This window comes from Rhinopithecus roxellana, chromosome 1 (genome assembly GCF_007565055.1).
Source record: "Rhinopithecus roxellana isolate Shanxi Qingling chromosome 1, ASM756505v1, whole genome shotgun sequence".
NCBI lineage: Eukaryota > Metazoa > Chordata > Mammalia > Primates > Cercopithecidae > Rhinopithecus > Rhinopithecus roxellana.
Window position 1 is genome coordinate 52,366,093 of NC_044549.1, and position 20,449 is coordinate 52,386,541.

General features: G+C 54.6%; 1 protein-coding gene across 2 annotated transcripts in view; it reads right to left on the bottom strand.

Moving 5' to 3' along the window:
- Positions 1–19,759, bottom strand: part of FBLN2 (fibulin 2) — a 90,530-nt gene extending 70,771 nt beyond the window's left edge. For both annotated transcript variants that reach the window (XM_010384473.2, XM_010384472.2), the window contains exon 1: positions 19,682–19,759. The gene's annotated coding sequence lies outside the window, so the exon portion shown is untranslated. The remainder of the gene's footprint in view (positions 1–19,681) is intronic.
- Positions 19,760–20,449: the final 690 nt, after the last annotated feature.

The window sequence follows — 20,449 nt, forward strand, 5'->3', positions numbered from 1 at the left end:
CACCTGGGGTTACGTACTCAGGGCCATCACTTGAACGTGCACAGGGCAGTGTGGGAGCGGGGAGACATTCAGCCAGGGTCTTCCCCACGGAGTGTCCAGCAGGGACAGGTGACTCAGCACACAGTGTGAGCCCCCTGGAGACCTGCCCAGTCCCCACAAGGCACCTGGTGCAGTCAGAATGGGGAGGGAGGGCTCTGGCACATCAGAGGCAGAAGTGCCTCCGGATGTGGCTCAGGCCCCAGCTGCCTCTCTCACCTGGCCACAAGCTCTTCACTCTGCTATCCAGGGAAGGGCCCCAACCTACCACAAAAACAAACACACATCCTATAGTAAAGCGACACTGCTTCCTTAGATAAATTAACCTCCACGTTCATCCACAGCAGGCCCCAGATGAAACCTCTCTGGGCTGGCAAGGACAATGGAAGGTCAAGGCCAACTGGGGGGGACATCTCCAGTGCCGCCACTGTGGAAAGTGGGGTCCCACCTTAGTGGGTACACAGGCCACAGGATATGACACTGGATCAGGAAGGAAAGGTCTTCCCGCCTCCAGCTCTGACCCTTCTGGCTCTGATGAGATCCAGCAAATACAGATCTGGGATGTGCATAGACATCTCAGAGAAATGATGGAGAACTGTCTAGCATTTAAAGATGTCCTGTACAGTATTTGGGATACATCCGTCACTTATCTGAAATTCCACTTAACTGGGCAACCTCCATTTGATCAGGCAACTATAGATAAGAACGAAGTCTCAGGTTGGTGCCGGTATGGCTTTAAAATTTTTTAAATATTTGCAGGGGATCTCTTTTAAAAACTAATAAGCAGCTATATCAAAACACTGGGACTTGCAAACAGCTGAGGATGACAGCAGGGAAATAAACACACAAGACACTCACAGACAAGACAGTGACAAAGAAACCCGGAATCAGTACCACCTGGCCCGCTGGCTCCGCCCACACGGCTACCCCCGGGCCCAAGTCCAAGCAGAGAGCAGGCACAAACCAGACCCCAAGCCTGTCCACACACAGATGTGTTTGTGGGGCCCACATGGTGCTTTTTAAATTAGTTGCCAATATTATTCACTGATAATTAATTTAAGATGATAACTAATGTCAGGACATCTGACAATGAAGCTGTAGGGCCCAGCAACAGGGCTTCCCTGGACTAATCGAGATCCACACTCCCTTCCCATTGGCATCATTGGGCTCCCTGGGTCATCTCTACCAGCCTGAACACTCCAAGGCTGGAGCATCTCTTGACCACACCAGGAGGAGAGAGGCCTGGATGAGGCGGGAGCTCCTGCCCCTCCAACCACCCAGCCCCAGGGTCGCCTCCAGAATAGCTTGGTTTCCTGGGTTAGGACCTTCCTCTTCTATATGTGGTAGATGCTGGGAGTTCTTGCCCTCTTCCAAGGAGACCACCCCTAGCCACATGGTGTAGTCAGCCTCAGTATGTCAGCTGCATCAGAGTCCAACCCAACACCCACAGTAATGCAAGACCCACAGTGCTCAGAGGGATATGTGAGCTGCACACTGTCTTAGACTGGGCTCCGCAGAAGCAGAGTTCGAGGCAGGGACGCTTGAGGGCATGGTCTGTCGGGGGAGAGCTCTCAGGAGAAGGGCAAAGGAAAGCAGGCAGAGCCAGGGGGAGCTGGGCAAGGCTGCATCTCAGCTGGAGTCCAGAGACCCACAAGAAGCCATGCAGTGTGGGGGGCGCCCCAGTCTCATCCCATTCAGAGGCATGTCAGTCACTGGCCAAAGACCATGGAGAGTGACCTTCCAGGCACCTCATGGGGAAGTGACACCTGCCAGCAAAGGGCAGGTGACTGGAGAAGGCACAGGTGTGAGCCATCAGCAGCCAGCACCTGTGGCTGCTGGGAGACACGTGCACCTCCAGGTGAGAGACCTGGGTGGGCACCCACCGTGGCCATGGAGTTTACTGAGCACAGACACACAGACACACACCAGGCAGAGGCAGGCAAGACAGCCTGGTCCTAGAAACTGTCCAAAAATCTACCCTTAATTTATAAGTGGGCCTGAGACCACCCGAGGCCCAGAAAGTAATTTTTTAAAAATAATGTTGGCACATCCAAGTTCACTACACTGTTATTCATGATATACTCGAGTGACACAGATCAACCCAAGTGACCATCAATGGATGGACGGATGAACAAAATATTCCATACAATGGAACACTATCAGCCTTGACAGGAGGGGCATTCTGACCCACGCTGCAACACAGACGAACTCTGAGGACACCGTGCTAGGTGAATAAGCCAGATACCAAAGGACAAATCCTGTGTGATTCCATTTCTATGAGATATCTAGAGTCATCAAATTCAGAGACAGAAAGTAGAATGGTGGGTCCAGGGACTAGAGGTGGGAAGCAGGAGGAGTTCCTGCTTAATGGGGACAGAGTTTCTGTTCAGGATAATGAAAAAGTTCTGCAAATAGATAGTGATAATGGTTGCACAACAATGTGAATTTCCATAATGCCACTGAACTGTGCACTTAAAAAGGTTAAAATGGTATATTTCAGCCAGGCATGGCCTGCAATCCCAGCACTATGGGAGGCCGAGGCGGGCAGATCACGAGGTCAGGAGATCAAGGCCATCCTGGCCAACATGGTGAAACCCTGTCTCTACTAAAAATACAAAAATTAGCCAGGTGTGGTGGCATGTACCTATAATTCCAGCTACTCGGGAGGCTGAGGCATGAGAATTGCTTGAACCCAGGAGGTGGAGGTTGCAGTGAGCCGAGATCGCTCCACTGCACTCCAGCCTGGGCGACAGAGCAAGATTCCATCACAAAAAAAAAAAGAGTAAACTTCATGTCACATATATTTTACCAAAATAAAAGACAATAATCACACACATGCACTGTAGAGCCAAACGTAAATACAGAAAGAACAGGGAGAAGAAAAGGAAGAAGAACTGCACTGAAAATGGATAGGAAATAAGGGCTGCTCCTGAGATCTCCCCTTCGCAGTATGCTTCCTGGCAGCCAAGGCCAAAAGGGAAATTAGAGGGTGACCCGGTGCTCCTTCTCTGATAAGAGGAAGTCATCTAGTTCACTGGGGAAAAATAAACTTGTTCTTGGCACAAAGCATTAAGTAGGAATTTTAGCAGTTAATCAAGTTCGTGTCTAACTATCACTTCCTCAGTGCCAACACAATGCCAATCACCGGACTGCGAGTTTCCAGGGATATTTATTTTCCTTAACCATTTAACACCTACAAACGAGGAAACTGAGGCCCAGACAGAGTAAATGATCTGTCCAAGGCCACATAAATCGTAAAAGCTGTGGGGATTTGAACAGGTCTGTCTGGCCGAGAAAGTAGAGCTAGAGTCCTTTAGTTTGCAGCTATTCATCAAACAGTTGCTACCTGCCAGCCCACTGCAGATGCTGGGATGTGGCAGTGAACAAGACGAGAGAAAGTCCTACCCGCATGCAGCCAACATTCTGACGGGGGGAAGAAAGAAGGGCGTTGCGACAGAGACAGACTGCATGCTCCTTTGGCAATAATGGTCAAACGAGGAGGCCTCGGAGGCAACATTTCAGCCAACACCTACTTGGTGGTATCATGCAAAAATGTGGTGGCCATGCAAAGATCTGGGGAATGGTATCCCAAGCAGCACTAACAGTATGTGCAAATGCCCTGAGGCAGGAACCAGCCTGACACACTGCAGCTGGCATGCAGCAAACAAGGAAGAGAGTAGTCGCTGGGAAGTGAGCAGCACAAAGAAAAATGATAGAGGTTGGGGAGGGGGACGTGCACATCAAGGAAGAAGAGATGCCAAGGAGGGGGCATTCAGTCAGTCACTGCATCCAGGGCCCAGGGACCTCGGCAAAGCATCTGGTACATTTAGTGGATGTTGTCCCAACAGGGTGGCAGGGCCACCACTAGGTCACAGCACACTGGGAATTCAAGAACAAACTGTAGACACCCCTTTTGAGAAATCTGAGACAGATTCCAGTCATATAAAGTATAAAACCTGGTAAAATCTTAGCTATATCATTCAGGGACTGCAAACGTAGGAACCAGAACTAGAAAGTGAAGCAGGAGTTGTCACCCTCAAAGTCTAGCAGCCAGTAAGGGAAATCGGAGGACCTACGGGGGCAGGCAGTGTCCTCTTGCTTTGCCTAGGCGGTAGTTATCCAAGAATTTCCTCTACCACCCTACACTGACTTTTAGCTACTCTTTTGTGTGTGTGTGTTTTCTTCCCCTTCAAAGAAACTTTGTATCTAGCTAGCTGGGAGGCTGAGGTGGGAGGATTACTTGAGCCCAGGAGTTGGAGGCTGCATTGAGCTATAATCACACCACTGCACTCCAGTCTGGGTGACAGAGCAAAACCCCATAACTAAAAGACAGAGAGAGAGACTTTTTTAAAAAAATTAAAAAGTACCATTGCAGTAATCCAGAAAAAGGAAACAAAAGCCAGAGAAGGTATTGGCAGGAGAAACGGAAAGAAGGGGAGTGATTTGAAATTCACAAATTATCAAAGCAAAGTAATCATGTTGGCTTCAATCTTGAAAACTACAGTTGCCTTCATTTCCTCATGGGCAAATGTCTTAATAATAGCATGATGTGCAAAAAGACCAGAAGCTTGGCTGCGAGGAAAGGGCTACCAGGCCAGGAGGATGAGGAGAGGTCTGTGGTCCTTTCTGTTGAGCAGGTGAGGCTGGATGGGTCGTGTGAGACCCCCAAGGAGGAGGAGGGAGACGGCAGGTCCAGGGCAAGCCCTGCATGTGAAGTACAGACCAAGCTGTGGGCCGCAGGTGGGGTTTAGGGTGCCAGGTGTCTCGTGCTCCTCACACGCTCACTGGTCACTGGGTCCTTCCTTCAACAGGGTGAGCTCATGAGAACCCTGGGAAAAATAATCCTTCAAGTGGAACAGCCAGGGTTTTCTCCCCTCCCTTCCCTCTCCTCCCTAAAACAAGAAAAAACAAGAAATGAATAAAAAGCTCCTTCAATTTTAGGTAAGAGGTGACCTTACATACACAATCACTAATCTCATTACCAACATAAGCAGGTGAAAAATTACAAAGATTAATGTCCGTGACTTTTAATCAACCTTTGAGAAAAGAAAATGTTGCTTTTGGCATTGAAGAGAGCTGGTATTTTCCTTCCCCACAAGTTACTCCTCTGCAAAGAGGAAACACTCCCAGGGTGGGAGCGATGAGAAATGAGGCTGCCCACGGCCAAGGCTGAGCTCACCGCCCTCCCCACCTGGCGCTCCACACACCCTCCACCCGACCCTAAAAGGAGGCACACCCTTGCCCCCCCTGGGGTGGGGGGAGTCCTAAGATACCCAGGCATCCTCCACATGGTCTGCCCCTGGACCGAGATCCTGCCTCCAGGGACTGCTCATCACCTCTCATCCCTGCTCCAAACCCTGAATGGTTCTCTATCAGCTCTGGCCCCCTGAAGAATGTGAAAAAAGCTATGGATAACACACACCCAGCTCCACCAAAAAAAGGCCCATAATGAACCAAGCTCTGCAGCGATGCCAGGTGGTTTCTGACCACCTGGCACATATTCAGCCTCTTTCCAAGAACAGCCCCTAGATTTCATTCTGTGCCCCCATCACCCTGCTGGAGCTCCAATCAGCACTTTCCATTCCCCCTCGCAACAGTGCCTGACTCAGAGATGGACACCAGCACAATTAGAGCCTATAAGACCCACCTCAGGTGAAACACTGGGCAAATGGCTTCTCTCTTTCCTACTGTATTAGACTAAAGATGATTTAATATCAAGGATACCTGAAGCCATCTTGTCATCAGGTGGAGACTGTTAGAGGCTGGCACCTGCTCATAAAACACATAAAAGCCAAGAAATCCAACAAAAAGAAACAGGTCATAGTGATCGCTGCCCGGCACCTGGATCCAGCTGTGCCTGAAGCTAACCGAAAAGCTGAACTTCACAATGACATGAACTCCTTTTGATTAAGCTAACTTGGACCAGGTTTTCTGTCCCTTGCAACCAAAAGCCTTAACAGACACATGGGCACATACCTAAAACTGCTGTGTGAGGGAGTTTCATAGACTCCCTGGAGTCCACTCACAGACCCCTGGCTGAAGATCTGTGGCCCAAAGATAAAGAAAAAGCTCCTAACGGAGACATTCAAAGCCCTTCACCATCTAACCCCACCTAGCTTTCCTAACCCATTCCCCTCTGTTGTCTTCCACACACCCAACCCCTGCTAAACTGGAAAACGCTCTCTGGTTCCCAACCCCCCATTTTTCTCTTATCATTAGCTCAACCTGCGATGCCCTCTCTCCTGAAACTCTCCTAGAACCCTGAACACCCAAATCCCACCCCATGCTTTAAGGCCAAGCCCCAAGGGTGGGGTATGTAGGTAGATGGACGGGTGGGTGGATGGATGGATGGCTAAAAAAGTGGGTGGGTGGATGGGTGTGTAGGTATATGGATGGGTGGGTAAGTAGAGAGGGGTAGATTAATTAATCCGTATGGCCCTAGCACAGGGCTGGCACAGAGGATGACATGAGTGATGAATGTGAGTATCACAAACATTTATCCCAGAAGGGCTTCAGAAACAGAAAAGGCTTCCCTGAAGTCACCTGGCTAGTCACTGGCTAAGTGACGTAAACAACCAAGGTGCTTCCATACACAAGCACTTTCACTCCTGCGTCTGCCTTTTAGTCTCACAAAGGGCTGAGATCCTAGACTTGGGTGGCCAGGTAGGGGGAGTGGGGCCAGCAAGAGACAGGCAGAAAGAGACACAGAGACTGACAGAGACAAGGAAAGAGATCCACCAGGGAGACAGAAAGAGAGCAAGACAGAGAGATGGAGAGAAGCACAGACCGAAAGTCAAGCAGACAGCCAGAGACAGACAGCCTATGCAGACAGGCAGGCGGGGCCGGCCTACGGCAGACCCAGGCTCCCTCGGTCACCACAGCATCTGGAAGGAGGCAGCAGCCAGGGGAGCAGGCAGCCCAGTCTCCTCTGTGACTCCCTCAGGCCTTTGCTGTGCCCAATTTATTTGCACGGCCCTGAAATTTAGGAATTTCTCAGGGCTGCCAGTGAGGCGGCCGGTGTGTAACCAACAGCGGTGTCTGGCCCAGTCTGTGGTATAACTGTCAGGCTCAAGAGCCTTGGAGGCCTCCAAGGCAGTCAGCCCCTGCTGCCAAAGCCAAGAGAGACAGCCAGCACGACCAAGCTCTGGATTCCCAGAGATTAGAGCTCAAATTTGAACCCAGCCCTGCCACTAGGTTGTTGGGCACCTTGGAGCACGTGACCCTCTGAGCAGCAATGCTTTCATCTGCACAATGGGTCTAATCACATCAGCCTCTCTTTTTCCTCTGGGGAACCCCCTCTCACACTTCAGGCTAGGTGGACTGCTGGATGGCCAATGAGAGGTGTCCCTGCCCCATCCACGGTGACAGGTCGGAACAGTCACACAACCCAGTCACATGGCCCACGCTGATGCTCCTGGGAGGGGGCTGCCTTGCTCCAGAGCTTTTGAGCCTGGAGCTGCTGGGGCACCTAACCACCACATGGCACAGCCTGCCTGGGAGTATGGAACACAGAGAACAGCAGAGCAAGAGACGGAGACCCGGTCCTGATGGCGTCTGCAGAGGCCCTGGATATAGCCATGCCTGAAGCTACATCCCGTACTTTTTTAGTTCCGTGACATGTTTGCTGAAATTGTACTTTCTATCACCTGTAACCAAAATTATCCTGACATTTGTGACAACAAAGAAAGAAGAAACACCTTCTTGTATTCATGGCTGACTTAACCCCAAAATGTCTATGTTGCTGGTGTTATGAAACTGTATATCTGTAGTAGACTAGAGCCCTCCTAGGGCAGCAGGCTGCCTCGCTCAGTCCCCAGGCTCAGGGAACGGCTCCAGACATGCCCCTGGGGCCACATCAACGCATGACCCCCTGACCCTCCCCAGCCACAGCTGACTGGCCCAGGGCAGACGTTCTTCCCAGGCTGGGCTGGTCGCAGTGGCCGGATCTCAGCTCACCGCAAGCTCCGCCTCCCGGGTTTGCACCATTCTCCTGCCTCAGCCTCCCGAGTAGCTGGGACTACAGGCGCCCACCACCTCGCCCGGCTAGTTTTTTTGTGTGTTTTTTAGTAGAGATGGGGTTTCGCTGTGTTAGCCAGGATGGTCTCGATCTCCTGACCTCGTGATCCACCCGTCTCAGCCTCCCAAAGTGCTGGGATTACAGGCTTGAGCCACCGCGCCCAGCCCCTCCCTGAGCTCTTGAAGTGGAAATAAAAGAAAACACAGACCACCTGCAGGGGAAGAAACAGCAAGTTCTGAAGGTGGGCACACATTTCCTGCCATGTGGTGGGCATCATTTCGAGAGAATCAGGCAGGCTCACACAGAAAGGCAGAGACAAAAGAAAGATGGGGCGTGAGGGAGTCCTGGTGGCTGCAGCTTGACCCAGGGCTGACAGATCACTAGTCCTTCCATGAGGATAGAGTGGGGCCCCTATATCTCTTGAGTAGCCTCAGACACAGAGAAGCCTGTGCAAAGGGGTCCCTGCTTCCAGCAATGGGCAGGCCAACTTCTGAAGTCACTGTGGGGGACCAAGATCAGGTCACAGGTGGGCTACCGTGTCATGTGCTGATGCCCAACCAGCCCCTGGGAACTCCAACATCTGGGGCCAAGGAGGGGTCACTCCTCCCATCCCATGCACAGGAAGCCACGGCTTCCCCACCACACCCTGCCTTGGGGTCACAGGGTGACCATTCAGGGACCAGCAGCTGGTATTACAGCGTTTCCATCCTCAGCAGTTCATTAAACCAGTTTGTTACAGGCTGAACATCTGTGTCCTCCCCACATTCCTATGTGAAAGCCCTGACCCCAGTGGGATGGTATCAGGAGGTGGGGCCCCCCATTAGGAGATTTAGATGAGATCACATGGGTGGAGCCCCCATGTGTGGATTAGTGTCCTTACAGGAAGAAAGACCAGGGCTCACTCGCCCTCCCTCCCTCTCTTCCCTTCTCTCTCTCTTTCCCTCCACTACTCCCCACTCCCCGCCCCCCACCACATGAGGACACAGCAAGAAGGCAGCCATGTGCACACCGGGAAGAAAATTCTCACCAGGAATGAAATCTAGGGCTTAGACTTCCGGCCTCCACAACTGAGAAATAAATGTCCATCTTCAATCCCCTCCTCAACTCATCTATGACATTTGCTACAGCAGCCGGAACCCACTAGGACAGTCTTAGGGCACGGAGCTGGGGACACAGAGGACATGGCCACTCCCTGAGAGCCAGAGACTTGGTCTCAGAGAAGACATTCCTGCTAGAGGCCTGGGGCCTCCTCCATTGACCCCAGCCCAGCACGAAACCCACCAAGGCAGCCCCAGGAGATGTGAGGTATGCCATGCCCAGCCACAGGGGCCTTTCCCAGTAGGGCTAGAGATGACTGTGCAGGGACAGCTGATTTCAGGGACAAGCACCAAAGCTCGGTGGTCCTGTGGTGAGGAAATGTCCCCCCAACTCCCTCTGAAGCAATCCCACTATCAGGGACCGTCTCTGGGCAGAATGGGTGTGCCTCCCACACCTCTCAGACGCTTGCCAACCGTTCTTTTTAACAACCAGGGCGCTGGGCACAGGGGCTCACGCCTGTAATCCCAGCACTTCGGGAGGCCGAGGTGGGCAGATCATGAGGCCAAGAGATCGAGACCATCCTGGCTAACACAGTCTCTACTAAAAATACAAAAAATTAGCCGGGCGAGGTGGTGGGCGCCTGTAGTCCCAGCCACTCGGGAGGCTGAGGCAGGAGAATGGCATGAACCCAGGAGGCGGAGCTTGCAGTGAACCGAGATTGTGCCACTGCACTCTAGTCCGGGAGACAGAGCGAGACTCCATCTCAAAAAAATAAATTAATTAAATAAAAATAAAAATAAATAAATAAAAACCAGGCAACACTCACTCGGGCTCAAGGCTGTGGCAGGGAATACAAGGTGGCTAGGATGTTAAGCACCGTATTTTTAGTGCTACATTTATTTTTATGGGTATTGTTGGTTTAGGGCAAGTGATCCTGATTTCTATCTACAGTTGTGATCAACGGTTTCCTTTAAAAGTATAAGCAGCCAGGCGCGGTGGCTCACGCCTGTAATCCCAGCACTTTGGGAGGGCAAGACGGGTGGATCACCTGAGGTCAGGAGTTTGAGACCAGCCTGGCCAACATGGTGAAACCCCGTCTCTACCAAAAATACAAAATTAACCCGGTGTGGTGGCGTGCACCTGTAGTCCCAGCTACTCGGGAGGCTGAGGCAGGAAAATCACTGGAACCTGGGAGGCAGAGGTTGCAGTGAGCCGGAATCGCACCACTGCACTCCAGCCTGGGTGACAGAGTGAGATTCAGTCTTAAAAAAAAAAAAAGGTAGGCCGGGCGCGGTGGCTCAAGCCTGTAATCCCAGCACTTTGGGAGGCCGAGACGGGCGGATCACGAGGTCAGGAGATCGAGACCATCCTGGCTAACACGGTGAAACCCCGTCTCTACTAAAAATACAAAAACTAGCCGGGCGAAGTGGCGGGCGCCTGTAGTCCCAGCTACTCGGGAGGCTGAGGCAGGAGAATGGCGTGAACCTGGGAGGCGGAGCTTGCAGTGAGCTGAGATCCGGACACTGCACTCCAGCCTGGGCGACAGAGCGAGACTCCGTCTCAAAAAAAAAAAAAAAAAAAAAAGGTAAGTACAAGCAAAATGGAGAAGTGATTTTTTTTAAATTACATTAAGTTATTAAGTATGATGTCAATGAGAGGAGGTGGGAGGATGCAGCTGAAAATACGGTCGTGAAGCTCATCCTCACTCTGTCAGAAAGGAAGCTGACACCCTCTGGCTTATTCCCCAAGAAAGTGCACAGGTCCCCATATAAGCCCTCTGCCTCTACCAGCCCCATTATCAGACAACAGCCGTCAGGGCCCCTGGGACGCCCATGGGCCAAAGCAGTGAAATTTCTTTCCACAGCCATGCAGGGGAACAGAGATGAGGGAGGACACTGAGACGCTTAGCCAACACCAGCCACCACAAGGACAGTGAGTCTCTCCGCTCCAAGGACTAGGGAAGTTATCTAAGAAACCACAGTGACGAGTGGGATCTTCAGAGACAGACAAGAGACAGAGAGAAAGACAGAACGTGTGTGTGCGGGCACGCACATGTGTGCTCATCAATGTTTTTTGACGATGTGTTTTCATTTTGAGGAGACTCTAAGAACAGAACTTTCTGGATCATCTAAAAGCTCAACTCAGGACCAAGGTCGGGGCTGGGGATTCAAGGCCAGGATGGGGGACCCAGGCTAAGGAGGGAAGAACTTTGGGAGGCTTATCAAGCACTGGGGTACCCCGATCACAAGCCCAAGGGCTGGCCCCAACACAGATGATGGTGTCTCCGTGGCCAGAAGACAGAAGCCACAGGAGACATGGGTGGCTGCACTCAGCCACACTCAAGAACCAGCTACGGCCAGCAGCGCTGTCTGCCTCCCCAAAGTAGGCCTGGGGCTCTCCATTCATCCTTCAGCCTTCACACCAACCCTACTAGGGGCCCCTACCACCAGGCCCATTTTCCGGATGGAGAAGCTGAGGCTGGGAGACAAACCCCTCATGATGCAGGCTCCAGGGGCTCAGGCCCAGGCAGCGCTCAAAGCCCACAGAGCTCCCCATGCACCCAGCTGGGCCTCATCACACTTCAGAGACCTCCTCCCGTTTCAGGCTCTTCCTGGGCAACAGTGTCAGCAGAGCCCGGGGGGGTGCCCCCGATTCACAGAAGAACAACCAGAGACCCGACAAGATGTGAGGCCTGGGACCAGCAGGGTCTGTCTGAGCACGTGGGTGCTGCCCCCCACATCCCTGGCCTGGCACAGGTGGGTGGCACCACTTCCTTACCAGCACACAGACCTGGGCGGGACGCACTGGCCGCCTACAATACAGCCCCTCTCAGGAAAGCCGGGCTCCCCGCCCTGGAGGAAGGAAATAACCTTTCCCCAAACCAGCACTTGCTTTGCAACAATCTCCATATATGAGGAGAGAGACAGGCATTTCTGCAACGTTTCCAAATTCCAATAACTGAAGACAATGGCACAAAATGACGCACGGCTGACCCACGAGGGGCTCTGGGAAAGGACGTGCCCGGAGGAGGCGACTGTGTGGTGTGGGCGTGCAGTGGTGCCCCGTATGTGAGGGCAGCTCGCCAGGCAGGACCTGGAGGTGGACGGAGCTGGCTCCCGTCCCAGCTCTTCCTCCTCAGTCGCTATGCGACTGCAGGCAAGCACGCTCCCCTCTGAGCCTCAGTTTCCCGGCCCTGTCACTCTCACAGGCCTCCCACCTGCCGCCTTGCCCTCTCTAGACCCACCCCTACACCTGGGCTGCAGAGGGACCCTTCAACCTCACGGTCTGGCCGCACCTCCTCTGCTCGCAACGCCCTGAGGCTACCTGTTGCAGACCAGGACTGGAGGTCCTCTGTTTTCAGGGTCTAGTCTGCCTCGCCAGCCTTACTTTCCACTCTTCCTCCAAGCCCCCATTCTGAAAGAAGCCAGGCTTTATCCTGTCCCCAGGTGCCCCTCACCCTTCTACCTTCATATCATAGTGTCTACACCACCTTCTCCAGGAAGCCCTCCCTGACCACCCAGGCTCAGCTAGATGCCTCCCCAGCTCCCATGGCTTCAGCGTTCTCCTCCTTTGTCGGGATGGTCCCGACAAAGCATTTCAGAACAACCCATGTAGGTGCCCCTGGGGATGACCTTAGAAGGGGCCCTGTGTTCCGCTCCTCTGTGCACCAGCCCCCGGCACAGCACTGGCCCACACCAGAGGCTACTGCCAGCACTGTGGGGTGATGAAGAGAATCCAAGGCCCAGGGCACACTCCCTGGCAAAGGGTTTCATAGAGATGCTAAAGCAGGAACGCCAACTCCACAGAGCCCCTCCCTGGCTCCCCACACAGAGGAAAGCCTCCCTGGCTTTCTCCCTCCCCACATAACACCCAGTCAAGGCTCCTGGCCCTCCCGAGGTGAAGTCACAAACCCACTGCTCCCCACCACCCCATAATGCCTGGCTGGAGGCACAGCCCGGTGGTCCCCTCTGCCCCTGTAGCATACAGGAGCAGCCCCTCTGTCTGATCTATTAGGAGGGTAGACCTCTGCAGCCCCAGCTTTCAGAAGGAGCCCTGGAGGCAGAGCTGCCTGCAGCCACAGAGACACCTGCACCACCCACACTCGGGGATCTGGGGAAGGAAACTGGATGACAGAGGGCGGCTAAGGACCAGAAGCCACGCATGGTGTTTGTGTCCACCATGGGGCAGGATGGCCGGCCTCACCCTGGCCTCCCCTTTCACTCACTCCACTTCCAATCCATCAAGAAATCTGGCAGCCCCACCTGCAAAGTCAGTCCAAATCTGACTACTTCTCACCTCCAATGCTGCCACCGCCCTAATCCAAGCCCCAACTTCTCTCACCTGGACGCTGCTGCATGGATCCCCAAAGCTGCCCTCCAGCCTGCTCCCTGCCAGCAGCAGTGCAGGGGAAGGGACCTTTAGGATCTCAATTAGACCCCACCCCTCCCCAAACCAGAATCCACCAGCAGCTCCTCATCACACCCAATCACCTGCACCTGCTGTATCCTCAGTCCTAATGTCCCTCTCCTCAGCAACATCCAGGGCTGGGTCCTGGCCCCCACTGACACTTTACCTAAAACAGCCCCAATTCCAGTCCCTGTCCTGGACCAGCGTCTCCACCCCTCCTGGCACACAGGGTCGGCAAGGACACCATAGTGTGCATCAGTGTGTTTCCCATCTGAGTCTCCCTGTGGGAGCCAGCTCTGTGGGGGTAGAGGACATTGTCTCAGTCACTGCTTTACCCCCAGCATTCAGAACAGTCCCCAGCACCCAGAACAGTCCCCAGCACCCAGAACAGTCCCCAGCACCCAGCAGGTGGTCAATAAACACCTACAGAATAAAGGAACGTGTGCTCTCATTTCCTCCTTGTTTGTTTGTTTGTTTGTTTTTTGAGATGGAATCTCACTCTGTCGCCAGGCTGGAGTGCAGTGGCATCATCTCGGCTCACTACAACCTCCACCTCCTGGGTTCAAGCGATTCTCCTGCCTCAGTCTCCCAAGTAGCTGGGACTACAGGTGTGCACCACCACACCCAGCTAATTTTTGTATTTTTAGTAGAGATGGGGTTTCGCCATGTTGGCCAGGATGGTCTCCATCTCTTGACCTTGTGATCCGCCCGCCTCGGTCTCCCAAAGTGCTGGGATTACAGGCGTGAGCCACCATGCCCAACCCCTCCTTTTTTTTTTTTTTTTTAAAGACAGGACCTCGTCCCTTCTCTCAGGCTGGAGTGCAGTGGCGTGGTCATAACTCACTGCAGCCTCAAACTCCTGGGCTCAAGTGATCCTCCCGCCTCAGCCTCCCAAGTAGTTGGGACTACAAGTGCATACCACCCAGCTAATTTTATATTTTTTGTAGAGATGAGGTCTCACTTTGTTGCTCAGGCTGATCTTGAACTCCTGGCCTCAAGTGATCCTCCTGCATTGGCCTCCCAAAGGGCTAGGATTGCAGACGTGAGCCACCAGACCCAGCCTCACTTCCTCTTTTCCTTTTTCCAACCACCCTGAGAGCTAGGGAGTTTGACACCCACTTCACAGAGGAGGAACCTGAGACCTGAGATGTGACACACTGGCCCCAAGGGAACACAGTATGTGAGTAGCAGAGCTGGACTGGAACCTTGCAGAAGGCCAAAAAGCGCCTTCCCTGCACCTGGCTGCTCCCTGTCCTGCTCCCCAACCCCTGGGGCCCAGACCTGTCACCAAATCCTGGGGCAGTGGGGCAGACTGAGAAAACAGGCTCGGACAGAATGTTACATGCAGCGATGCCCCCGCAGAAGGAGTCTGCAGTCGGCTCCACAGAAGGAAACACCCACAGGAAGAGAGGTGAAGGCAAGGCGGGAGGGAGAACGGGTGGGGTTTTTTCTTTTGTCCACTGGCCAAACTGCAAAAAGTGACTTTGGTAACATATAATTTTAATCACAATGGAAACTTTCATATATCGCACCAGGAAGAAGTCTGTTCAACAAGGTCAGTAACACAGAGAATTTAAAACCATCTTAAACATTTTCACTTAAAACTCACAAATGAACATTCAACCACCAACTACTTTTTAATTTCATGTAATGTGAACAGGCGACACAGAGACACAGCCCAAAAATCAGAAAATATAACAGGTCATGAGGTGGGAAGTCTCACCTCCCCTTTCACCCTTGTTCTCCCAACCCCAGGTGACCGCAGGGAACCACTGAAACTAGCTCCTGATTTGCTGATGCAGATACAAGTGGATGTGAATTTATATCCCAATTTTACACAAGAGGTGGCACACTTTACACACCAGTCAACACCTTGCTTTCTTCTCGTAACAGATCTTGAAGACCTTTCCATCGAGAGCATACTCATTTTTTGCAGCTGCATAATATTCCCTGTGAGGATTAGCCATCATCTGTTGAAGCAGCATGCATCACCCCGTACCTCAGCACCTATGGACAGGCTGACCTCCCCCACCTACCTGTAGCTTCTCAAAGTGAGGCCTGTCCCCAGCACAGGGCCTGGTACAGGGACACAGGCAGCTTAGCAGTCCTGCCAACATCTCTCCACGGAGGTACAAAGCCTCTCGACCTCACAGCTAGGGAAGGGGTCTTAGAATGAAAATCTGACCTCATTGCACCCCGGCTCAAAACTTTCCAGTAGCTTTCCAACTCCCTGCCTGCCTCCTCTGCCCCATTCTCCTCTCCATCACCCACTCTAGCCTCCTCTCTTTCTTTGTCCCTAGCATGCCAAGCAGGCTCCACCTCAGGTCTTTTGCACAAGCTGCCCCCTCTTTCCCCCCTTGCTCAGCTCAGAAATCCCCTCCTCAAATGCGCCCTCCCTGCCCACCTAGATGCCGCTTCCCGGCAGGCCTTACCTCGTTGACAGAGTCTAAATACAGCTCCAATCGTTCCACTTACCCCACTTCACCACTCCAACTAGAATACAAGCTGCGTGGGAGCAATGACGGTGTCTGCATTGTCCTCTGTGAGCCCCCTATCCAGACCGTGCCTGGCCCAGAATGGGCAAGTGACTCCCCATTTAGCCCAGGAGAGCCAGGCCCCCAGCTGCAGCTCCTGCCTCACAAAGATCCAGGGAGAACACAGTGCCCAGAAGCCTGTCCCAGGTTGGAACTGTATCTCAGAGAAAGGCTCAGATGGGGGAGTTCAGGAAGCCAGAGGTGGCCCACACCCAACTGCCTCCTGCAGAGCAGTCCCAGAATCCCACCCCCCACCGCCCCACAGCAAGACCCTGAGCACTGAAAACCATCAGAAGCACCCACTTTACAGAACGCAAGACTGAGGCCCAGCAGAGGGAGGACCAGACCCAGGAGCACACCGCAGTCACACACAGACCAGCCCCGGCCCCAGACCCACTTTACAGAATGCAAGACTGGGGCCCAGCAGAGGGAGGACCAGACCCAGGAGCACACCGCAGTCACACACAGACCAGGCCCCAGGCCCCAGACATCACCTGGCACGTCCAGGCCCAGCACCTCTCCCCCAACAGGACAGAAATAAAAAAGCTAGGGTCAGCCTCTCCAGGAGATACAAGGAAGAAGCCAGGGCTGCTTCCCCCACCTCAAGTCCCACGTGCCGCACACAGGCCTGGTCTTCATTCAGGCAGCAAACTTCCAAGAGGCCACACATAAGGAGGCCTTTAGTTTACATGAATTCAGCCACATACAGATGGCAGGCAGAGAGCAGAGGGCCATAGGAATTGGGATAGAACAATGCAGCAACTGCCCCACACCATGCTGCCCACTCAGCCACCCAGGGGAACATGAGCTGAGAGGGGCAGCTGTCCCCTACCTAACACTGGCCCTGAGTCCCTCAGTCCCATGTGGGATCTCATGTGCCTAGGCCAACCAGGGGTTTAAGGAAAAGATGTTCACACCCACAGCTCCTAAATGCAAAGCAAACACTGCATGTGGTGTCCAACAGGACACACCGTGATGGTCCCAGGACCTCCTGGACTCACCCAGGACTCAGTGGCCTCCACCTGGTGATGATAGGGTCACGGTGAATGTGACCATCAAGACCCAAGTAGGAATCCTGGGCCGGGTTTTACAGCAGATGAAAAGTGTCAAAGGTGATGTAAGTGGCTGTGCAATCACCTTAGGCCCAAATTTGCTGCAGAGAACACAGTTTCACTTACCATCAGCAGGCCCCAAGCATTTGTGAAGCACCTATTTCATGTCAGGTGTGGATGGGCTCAGGGCACTCCCGCCAGGGCCAAGGAGACCAAGTCCTCCCACTCACTAGTGGCTCACTGAGAGGGGCAAAGGGCTTTGCTTTGGAGGGAGAAGATCCTGGGCTGATCCCCAGCTCTCCCCTTTGCCTGCTGGGAGGCCCTTTCTCAGCCTCCCCTTCCCCATCTCTTAAATAGGGGCACGAGTTCCACCCTGCAGGAGGGGTGGCAGGCTCTGGGAAGAAAAACGATGAACAAAGTGTGCCTCGGAGAATGCTGTCTGGCATGAGCTCTTGCTTCATGGGGTCCCCAAACCACCGTCCCCCACAGCCTAGCAGAAGTGTCTGCCAACATCACAAAGATGCCCTGTGGCCCAGGGCCCTGGGCGCCACTCATTGCTCCAATGACTAAGGCCTTGAAGGGTAGGAGGCCTGCCCAGGGCTTCCCCAGCCATGCATGGAGGACCAGCCTGGGCCTATGCTTGAGGCGGGCAATGGAGCAAAATCAGCCCAATGCATGCAGCAGTCACAGCCGCACAAAGGCCACACAGGCCAGGCAGGAACTGAGAAGGTGTAAGAGGGCCAGGTGGGGACGGGGACCTAACAGCGCCCCTGCCCCATCCCCTGAGCTGGGAGCGGGCAGCACCAGCCAGGAGATGCAGGTCCTGAACTATCAGACCTCGTGATTTTTTCAAGAGAAGACGGAAATCCGGACTTTTACGTGAAAGCTGCCAATTTGTAAATGCTGGCAGCTAATTAATTTTTTAAAATAATAATAACATGGCAAGAGCCAAACAAAACATGCAGGGCCAGCCACAGACGGGGTTGGCAGGTTTGTGCCTCCGGAATAAGATTCTTTGACTTCATCCCCTGCTCACCCCCATCACACAGCTTAGCTGCAGGAGGGGAGGGGACGGCGGGAAGTCAAGGGTGCACCCCAGGGGAGTAGCTCCCTCACTCTCTTCCTCCTGCTGGGGAGTCTTCAGCCCATTTTGCATATAGGGAAGTTAAGGCCCAGAGCCCCTAACAGCCGGCTCCCAATCCATGCCAGGCCGAGGGAACACTTCTCAGCTGCCACCCAATTCATCAGGGCTCCCTCTGGGAGGGCCCAGAACAACACCTCAGGGGCATCACGGTAGACACAAGCACCCAAACCATCCACTTCCCTTTTTCTCTTTTTGGCCTGTCAGGGGATGCCTGCTGGCTCAGGCCAGCTTGGGACTGGCCCAAGTGATCACTGCAAAGCTGATATGGGCAACTCCTTGTGGCAGCAAAAAACGGAGGGAGAGCACCCATATTTGGGAGACTGGAGCAGGGAAAGGGAGAGAGGATGCAGGGAGGTGAGGAGTCAGGCCCAGCCTGAGGCTGAGCCACCCCCATGATCCCCACAGCCAGGTCCCATGGTAAGCAACTTCCACCAGAAGCAACCACCTCCCTTCTTCAAAATCGGCTCCCCATGCCCCAGGACAGGGGAGGACTGCCCATGGATTGCCAGGGGGCTGGGACTGTGAAGCCGTGGGGGTCTGTGACTCGTGTGTGAGACTCACAGTGTGTGTGGCACTCCCAGTGTTTGTGATTCCAGGTATTTGAGGAGCACATGCATGTGAGAGACACATGTGTGATACATATGATGGAGATACGCGTGTGATGGCCACCCCTGTGTGGCAGACGTGTGTGCGTGTCAGAGGGCCGTAAGGGCACATGTGTTTATCCGAGACACAACTGCCTGCTGAGAGGCACGCCTCGGAGGGGTGCCAGTGTGCAAGGCACGTGTGTGTGGAGCATTGTGTGCTAAGCCGACGTGAGATGAATGTCAGAGATTCTGACCTGGGGGAGCTGGGTGGGGGGGTGAGTATGGGGCTGGGAGAGGGAGGATGGGGTGACAGGGAGGTTGGGTGTGCCAACGCAGAGCGTGCAGAAACTTCTGCTGGTGTGAGTGCGTGTGTGGTGGTGAGTGTGACTTGGGGGTGACGGAGGGGGTAGTGTTAGACCAGGGACTCTAGTCTTCTTTCCCTGAGGGTGTTGACCCAGCTCTCTGAACCGGAGCGGCGGCGGGGTCCTGGGTCCGGGTGGGGGTGAGCAGTGGGACCAGGGGATGACTGGTGGGAGCTGGCCCTGGGGGAGAAGTGAGACCCAGAGCAGAGGAAGCTGCGGACCCGGGGTGGGGGAACCCGCCCTCGGACCCCCGGCCCCCACCCCGCACCGGCCTCTGCGCCCGCATCTGTACATTGGATCGCGGCGCTCGCGGGCCGTCTCCGCGCTGGGATGGGGAGAGTGAGACCCGGTCGGACCGGCGGCGCGGGTGGAGGCGCGGGCAGCCCGCTGGGCGCGTCCGAGGGTCCGCTGAGCCGTCGGAGCGTCCGAGCGCCCCCGAGTCCTGAGCTGCGAGGCACGGACCGACGGGGATGAGTCCGGGCAGGAGGGGCCGCGTGCACTCACCGAGGGGCGCTGCGCTCGGCGTCCGTCCGTCCGTCCGCCCGGCCGTCGGCGCGTCGAGAGTCCGGGCGGCCCCCGGCTGTGTGCGCGCGGGGCGGGGCGGAGGCGCGAGGGGCGGGACCAACCGGTCCCCGGCCCCCTCCACTGACTCCGCCTCCGCCTCCGGGGCGGGGTCTCGGCCGCCAGCCGGGGAGGGGGCCGGGCCGGCGCCGTTAGCTGAGAGCCCAGACGCGCAGACCCGACTCCTAGAGGCCGCCCGACCCGCTCACTGCGGAGCCCTCACCCTCCCTGCGCCCAGCCTAACCTCTGAGTACCAGACCTGGCACTGCTGCCCACAGGGTAGGGCTAGGGGTTGGGGTCCGGCCGCCTTAGCCAGCCTGAGCCTCAGTGATCACCCCTGGAAGATGGGCCCAGCAGCCTTGTGCACATTGTGAGGGCCTGAGGGGCCTAGGTACAAAACGGCCCAGAGACCAGGCCCTGCCTCCCTCCCGCCTTGCTTCCTACCCTGAGGGCCTGCCTGCAGCTCCATTGCTGCTGCACGTCCCTGGGCAGACGGTACTGAGCCCCCAGCTTTGGGACAGGCTCAGTTTGTCCTTTCCCTCAGCCCAGCTCTGATACCTGTGACCACTGCATGACCTGTGACCGGGGTGTCTCTTCCCCCAGCCCACGCCGCTCCCTTTCTGGGTCTCTTTCGGGGTCTCCATCTCTGATCTAAAGTCGTCTCTCTGTCTCCCTTGGTTTGTCCCTCTTGGTCTCTGCATCTCCCTCTGA